Genomic DNA, 7403 nt, shown 5'->3' on the forward strand with positions numbered 1-7403 from the left:
GCGGTCCCGAGGGCCCGGGACGTGCTGAGACAGAGCCCGGCCCGCCCGGGCACACGCCGACCCGCGCACCGCAGTCAACACTGCACGGAATGTTCTAGGAGCCCGGGCGAGCGAGGCGGAAACCCGCAACAGGTCTGCACACCGCCGAAGCAGGGCCGGGGCAGACTGACCCCACGACGGCACGCGGTTAGAGCGTTAGGGTCTCAAGTTCTCACCACAAAAACTGAGGCAAAGGAAAGGAAAGTAAGCCCACAGCAAACAGACAATAATGAGAGAAATAGATGAAACTGAAAAAAGAGAGAGAAAGGAAAAAAACCACAATGAAACTAAGAGCTGGTTCTCCGAAAGCATCATAAAATGGACGACATCTAGCGAGCCCGACTAGGAGAGACAGAGAAGACACGAGGAGGCCTGAGGGAGGCTATCCCAGGGGACGCAGCGGCTCCACACACGGAATCAGACTGCGTAGACCACATGGACCACCGCCCCGAAAGGCACAAAGTGCCACAGGGCGTCCCATGTGAGCCACACGCTTCCGAGACCCGTGAAGGGAGCTGAATCCATGATCCAACGACTCCCACAAGCCCCAAAAAAGAAATCTCCAGGCCCAGTTGGATTCACCGCAGAATTCTACCAAGTGTTGAAGGAACTCACAGCATTCCTACACAACGGTTTCCAGAACACTGGGTGGCGAGGGGAGCAGCTCCACTCGCGTCAGGGCAGGACGGCCCAGATCCACAGACCGCGCGGACCGGAGCGAGACGGAACCACACCCGGAGCAACTGCAGCCCAGTGACCCTCGCGAGCACAGCGGCGCGGACCCCTCACAGCCCCCCAGCGCGGAGGGGTCGGCAGGACGTGAAAACGAAGCCGACACCACGGCCGCGCTCATTCCGCGGAGGAGAGCGGCTCAAAACTCAAACTCGTCACTGCGATCCACCGCGTCACAAAGCCAGGGAAGCCCGTTCACGCCGAAGCGGGAAGAACGTTCAACGAAAGGGACCCTGATTCACGACACAATTTCTCAGAAGATAGTGCCTCACCTTAAAAAACCGGCACCTACAGAACCCAGAGCAAGCTGATGGCGGAGGCCGGGCGTCTCCTCCCGAGACGAGAGCCGGACACAGACGCTTGCTCTCACCGCAGCTCAGCCGCGAGCCGCCGCCCGTCGGGCCGTCAGGCAAGAAGAGGAGAGAGAAGGCGTGAGATTGGAACAAAAGAAACGAAACTGTCCCTGCTTACAAATGACATATTTGTCCACACAGAACATTCCAAAAAATCTCAAAAAGAAAGAAAATATCTCCCAGAACTAGTGAGTTCAGCATAGTGGCAGGATAAAAGACAAACATATACAAATCGACTATCTTTGTTCATACCAGCGATGGACACAGAGACACCAAAGATAAAAACACAATGCGACAGCATTTATCCTCAAGCAAACGGACAGGAGGGCTTCGCTGTAACTCTGAGGAAACACGTGCAGGCCCTGAACCCTGAAAACTACAAAATGCTGAGGACAGAAGTCGAACGAGATCCGTGCAGGCTGAGACAGCCCTCCTTCAGACTGGAAGACAACGGAATAGAGATGTCCCTGCTCTCAAATTAACTCCCATCAGGGTCTGTGCACATACCAACAAGATTACTCCAAAACTTATACATAGGAAAGAAAAGAAACTAGAACAGTTTAAACAATTTGGGGGGGGGGAGAAAGCAGGGGGCATGAGTCTGTGTGATTTGAAGACTTACGTGGCCACAGTAATCAAGACAGTGCAGGCCCGGTGGGGAGAGGGACACACCAGTGGGACCGAAGAGAGAATCCCAAAACACTCCCACTCAAATATGCCCAGATTATTCTTGACAGAAGTAGAAAAAAAAAGTCATCGCAGGAGATCCAGGCTTTTCAACAAACTGTTCCGGAGCAAGCAGGAAGAGAAAAAATTACCTCAGCCTCCTCCTCAAACCTGATACAAAAATCATCTTGAGGGACATCTTGAGGGCTTAGCTGGTTGAGCAACTGCCTCCAGCTCAGGTCATGATCCTGGAGCCCCAGGATCGAGTCCCATGTCGGGCTCCCTGCTCAGTAGGGGGTCTGCTTCTCCCTCTGAACTTCCCCCCTCTCATGCTCTCTCTCTCTCTCATTCTCTCTCTCTATAAAATAAATAAATAAAATCTTTTTTTTTAAAGATTTTATTTATTTATTTGACAGATCACAAGTAGGCAGAGAGGCAGGCAGAGAGAGAGAGAGAGGAGGAAGCAGGGTCCCTGCTGAGCAGAGAGCCCAATGCCGGGGCTCGATCCCAAGACCCTGGGATCATGACCTGAGCCGAAGGCAGAGGCTTTAACCCACTGAGCCACCCAGGCACCCCTAAATAAATAAAATCTTAAAAAAAAATAACTCGGAACGGGTCACGGACTTAAAAGTGATCCATCAAACAGTCAAACTTGTGGGAGAGAAAACCTTCAGGACTGAGCTCTGTGGAAGAGCGGGACTCCGGACCACAGGTGCTGTCCAGGCACAGAGAAGCTGGACGTCGTTCACACAGACCCTTCTGCTCTGCAAAAGTCCCTTCTAGAAGGATGAAAGCATAAGCTACGGACCAGGAGAAAACACTTGCAACGGGCCGGCATCACACGGCCAGCCGAGCGTGAGCCGGGCTGTGCGGACACACGGGGGGTACAGAAGCGCGGGAAAGCCATCCGATAGCACAGCCGGGGGGAAAACACAAGCTGAAACCAGGGAGACCTCACCCACATCTACCAGAACGGCCAAAACCAGAGGAGTGACCCCACACGCCGCAAGGCCCGGAGAAGCGACCACGCGCACAGTGCCTCTGGCAATGTGGAAATGGGAAGACAGCCTCTGGATAACAGCTGGGTAGTTGTGCTCTTGGGCGCTCGTCCCAGAGGAAACTCAGTCGCACCAAAACCCAGTAGCAAAGTGCACAGCAACTCATTCGTGTTATCTCCAAACCTGCAAACAACCCGTGTCCCACAGCAGGTGGGGGCCAGGCGAGCTGCTGGGGCCACGGGGCAGCCGCGCTGGGCAACAGAGTGTGCCCAGCAGATCCCCCCCACGTTAGCCTCGGAGCTGACAGACGATCCCAAAGGACATGAGTCCATTTTTATACTGTCCTTAAAAATACAAAACTATGGACACAAAGGACAGATGAATGACTGCTGACAGGCTGGAGGGGGCGCGAACGGAGGCCAGTGGGGAGCCGGGTGTGGCTCTGGGCCTCAGTCACTGTCTCTGTACGTGGGGAATCCACCCTGAGCTCAAGGTAAAACACTCCATTCTTTAAATGGAGGTGCTCATGGTGGCCTCTGGCTCAGGACGGCTGTAGGAACAGCATGCAGGGGACCTCACCAAACAATGTTTAGGGCGTCATGTCTCAGGAGCCAGCCAGCCAGCCTCCCTCTTCCTCCCGGCACTGGGGACAGGTCTGGAGGTCTCTGTGACCACCTACCTCCCACTGCCCGGGTCCCCAAGGAGGAAATGCCCCTGCAGGAGGGACTCCAGACTCAAGGACAGAGACCAGAAGCGGAGGGCCAGGCTGGAGGGCAGCAGGGCCAGCTAGGCTCCCAGCTCTGCAGGGCTTCTGGGTCTCCGACTGTGGCTCGGTGGACACGTAGGTCCCTGGACTGACCGGGTGACGGGAAGAAAGAAACGCTGACTTCCTGCCCATCCGGAGGCCGTCACCCTCCCCCATCACTGCCTTCTCAGAACCAGAGGCCTGTGGGGGCGGGGGGGGGGGGGCACGTGGAGTCTCCTCAGTGGTTCTCCCCCACCGCCCGCCCCCGACAGGAGGCTGTGGCACACCCAGGGGACCTTCTACCTCCCGCCGCATCAGCAGAATCCACCCCCACCCCCTGCCCGGGAGCCAGGTTGGGGAGCTCCTGCCTTGACCCAGCGCTCAGTGCTCCTGGGTCCTGCTGGGCTGGGGCTTTGTTACGGCAGAGGGAGGAGAAAGGGCCCACAGCAGGAAGAGCGGGCAGGACAGTGCTCGGCCAAAAACACCAGCCGCAGAAGACAGGCGCCTGGCATCAGTCACAATGCCACCCTGTGCCCGTGGGGGTCACGGGGGCTCCTGCTCTTCCAGCTGGGTTTCAGCCCCACAGCACTGGGCGAGCACATTCGGAACGGGGCGCAGTGGCGATGGGAACAGACAGAGGCTTGTGCAGGCAAGCCTGGGGTCTGAGCACAGTGTGCTGTAGGCTCCATTGTGTCCTCCTCCCACCAAATTCCTGTGTTGAAGGCCTAATTCCTCCTGACTGTATTTGAAGGTAAAAAAGGTTAAATAAGGTCATAAGGTGGGTCCTAGTTCTGTAGGACTGTCCTATAAGAATAGGAAGAGACACCAGAGACCTCTCCCTGCGTGCACAAAGACTCAGCGAGAGGTCAGCTGGCCACAAGCTGGGAAGACAGTGCTGGCCAGAACCAGCCGTGTTGGCACCCGACCTCGGACCTCCAGTCTCCAGCAGGTGTCTGGGATTCATTACGGCAGCCTGAGCTGACGAGCACACAGCCCTTCGAGGGAACACACCTGCGTGTGGAGAGATGGCTTTATCACAGAGCCCTGGGCAGGGAGCCTCTTGGGGCAAGAGAAGGACGGAGAGGCCAGAGGGTGGAGGAGAGGGTGGGAGACAAGAGGCCACAAGGGCCCCCCACCCCGCAGCCAGGACAGGGGACCAGACACAGGCTCTTGTTCTCTGGGGAGAGGGTGCCATTGGCCTGCATGCTGGGAGCTCCTAGAGTGGCCTCCCCAGGGAGGCAGCTGAGACACAGAACTAGGGAACGGAGGAGCGAAATGGGTCAGCAGTGAGGGGCTACAGGGTGAGTGACAGGAGGCCCAGGGGACCGGCTGGGAACCACAGGGGTCTAGGTCCATCTGACTGCAGATGAGGGTGGGGGCTAGCCCAGGCAGGGGTGGGAGCCACAGGGTCCTGAAGAGCCCATCCCTGCTCATCCCAGGGGTCCCTCCACGGACACAGCCCAAGAAGGGCCCAGGAGCCAGGTAGGGTTGGGGAGCACAGCTGTTGAACATGTCCCTCCATCAGACTATGTGGCCCCTGGCTCCAGGCCCAGGAACAAGACATTAGCAACCATTAGCAACCCTTCTCACCTCCGTGTGAATTTGCAGCTCTGAGCTCACCATGTGAGATGGGAGTGGGAGGGAGGGAGAGTCCAGGCCTGGGCTCCACCACCAGCCAGGTGTGCAGGTCCCCGCCCTCACCGGCCATAAGCCTAACCTCCATGGCCTCTGACCTCCCGTGGCCTCTGCAGGTGCACCAGCCAGGTCCGTGGAGGTGGGCAGGACGGTGACGCCGTGGGCAGGAGCACAGCTCCCAGAGGCCTGAGGGTTGAGCCTGGAGAGGAGGCCACAGACCAGCTCGGGTGAGCCCACCCCAAGAGTGGGGGCAGACCCGCAGGAACCCAAGGGAACAGACGCTGCTGGGACTCTCCCAAACCAGACAGAAACATGGATTTTCATGTGAAGTTCCTCCTCCTCCTCCCTCTTCTCTTGTTTAAAGCTCCGTGCCCAATGTGGAGCCCGACGAGAGGCTTAAACTCCGGACCCTGACATCAAGACCAGAGGTGAAACCAAGAGTCAGACGCTTAACCGCTTGAGCCACCCCAGCGCTCCAAAGCTCCTTCTTCTTAAATGTTGGCATCTCAGAACTCTGGCCATGCCTCTTCAGCCTACCAGCCCCAGATCCAAGACAGGGAGCAAATTTGACAGCTGAGTGCCTCCCCTCAAGCCCCCCAACAGCTCAGGGCGCCAGGCAGACCACGCGCGGGACCGGAGAGTGGGCACACCCCAGCCCCTAGCCCAGCCCCAACCTGGCTGTGTCCCCTCCCTTCCCAGATGGGTGCCGCCATCCAGCACCTCATCCCCCTCTCACTAGCCAAAACTAGACTGATACCTCCAGGCTGCCCCATCTACCTCCCTCCATCCCCTCACCAAAGAACTTGGTGGGCCCTGGGGGCAGGGTCCCCTGAGTCTGACCCCCAAGGCTTCAAGGCTCACTAAGAATGAAACCAGAAGGTGTCACTGCCCGACTCCCCCACTCTCCTTCCAGCTCAGACGTCAGCTGCCCAGGAAGTCATCGGCCACATCGGAGCCTGGGGCTCCTTCTCTGCTCTGGGCCCCCTGGTTGCAGGTGTACAGCCTGAGCCTATATTCCCTCCAGGCTGCTGGACTAGCTGGCAAGGAAGAGTTGTCCCCAAGCTGTACAGAGCCCTCCCAAGCATCTGCACACTGACCTGAGGCTCCTGCCCAGAGACCCCCACCCCCACCCCCACCACTCATAGGCATGCCTAGCCCCGGCCGACTTTCCGGACACCCCAGGACCACAGCCTGAATCCTGGGGTCAGGGGCCCATGGCCCAGCTCAGCCCTGGAGGCTGGGCAATCCGGATCCCCTGCCCCACCCAGGATCACCCAGCCCTTGGGGCTGAAGGACAGGGCTCTTCCTCAGCCATGCCCCTGGACATGAGGCACGAGTAGGGGGCTCTGCAGGCAGTGCTCAGGAGGGGCCTGGCTCTGGCTGCTTCCTAAAACAGAAGAAGAAGGGGGAGGGGGACTAGGAGAGAGAAGACATGGAGAGGCAGCCCACAGAGGGGAGGGGCTGGTCCTCTATAAATACCAGGGCAGGCGCCCGCCTGTGCTGCCAAAGGAGGCCGGGATCCCACCCACCCACCGCCCTCAGGTTACATAATCCAGCAGGGGCCCGGGTCTGTCCCCAGGGACCAGCAGAGCCAGGAGGAGGCCACTGTCTGGAGGGAGGCTCCTGGGGGGCTGGGCCCAGGGCCCCTCTGCCCCACCCTCCCCCAGCCCACTCTGGGAACGGGCTTGTCAATGACACCACAGCTCCAGGTGGGCCTGCGAACCCCCGGACGCTGCCTTGAGGGACTGACACTTCAGCCCCAAATAATATTGGTCCTGACAGCCCCCCCTCGGCTGCCCCCTGGGCCACTTGTAGAAATCAACCCCCCTCCCCTTGGCCCAACTCCACCCTGAGGAAGGCTTTTCTAGCCTCAGGGGGGGAGGGGGGACAAAACCCCCCCCCCCCCCTGCCCCGCCCCGGGCCGCCCCCCCCCCCCCCCCCGCAGCAGCTCCCGGACCTGACCAGGCACAGAGAACCCCCAGCAGCCCCCCGACCTGACCAGCCACAGAGACCCCCCGCAGCAGCCCCCGACCTGACCAGGTACAGAGAGACCCCAGAAGCCCCCGAACTGACCAGGCACAGAGACCCCACCCAGAAGCCCCCGACCTGACCAGGCACAGAGACCCCCCCCAGCAGCCCCTGACCTGACCAGCCACAGAGACCCCCCAGCAGCCCCCCGACCTGACCAGGCACAGAGACCCCCCCCAGCAGCCCCCCGACCTGACCAAGCACAGA

The sequence above is a fragment of the Lontra canadensis genome, unplaced genomic scaffold (assembly GCF_010015895.1).
Source record: "Lontra canadensis isolate GAN:19392208 unplaced genomic scaffold, GSC_riverotter_1.0 scaffold765, whole genome shotgun sequence".
NCBI lineage: Eukaryota > Metazoa > Chordata > Mammalia > Carnivora > Mustelidae > Lontra > Lontra canadensis.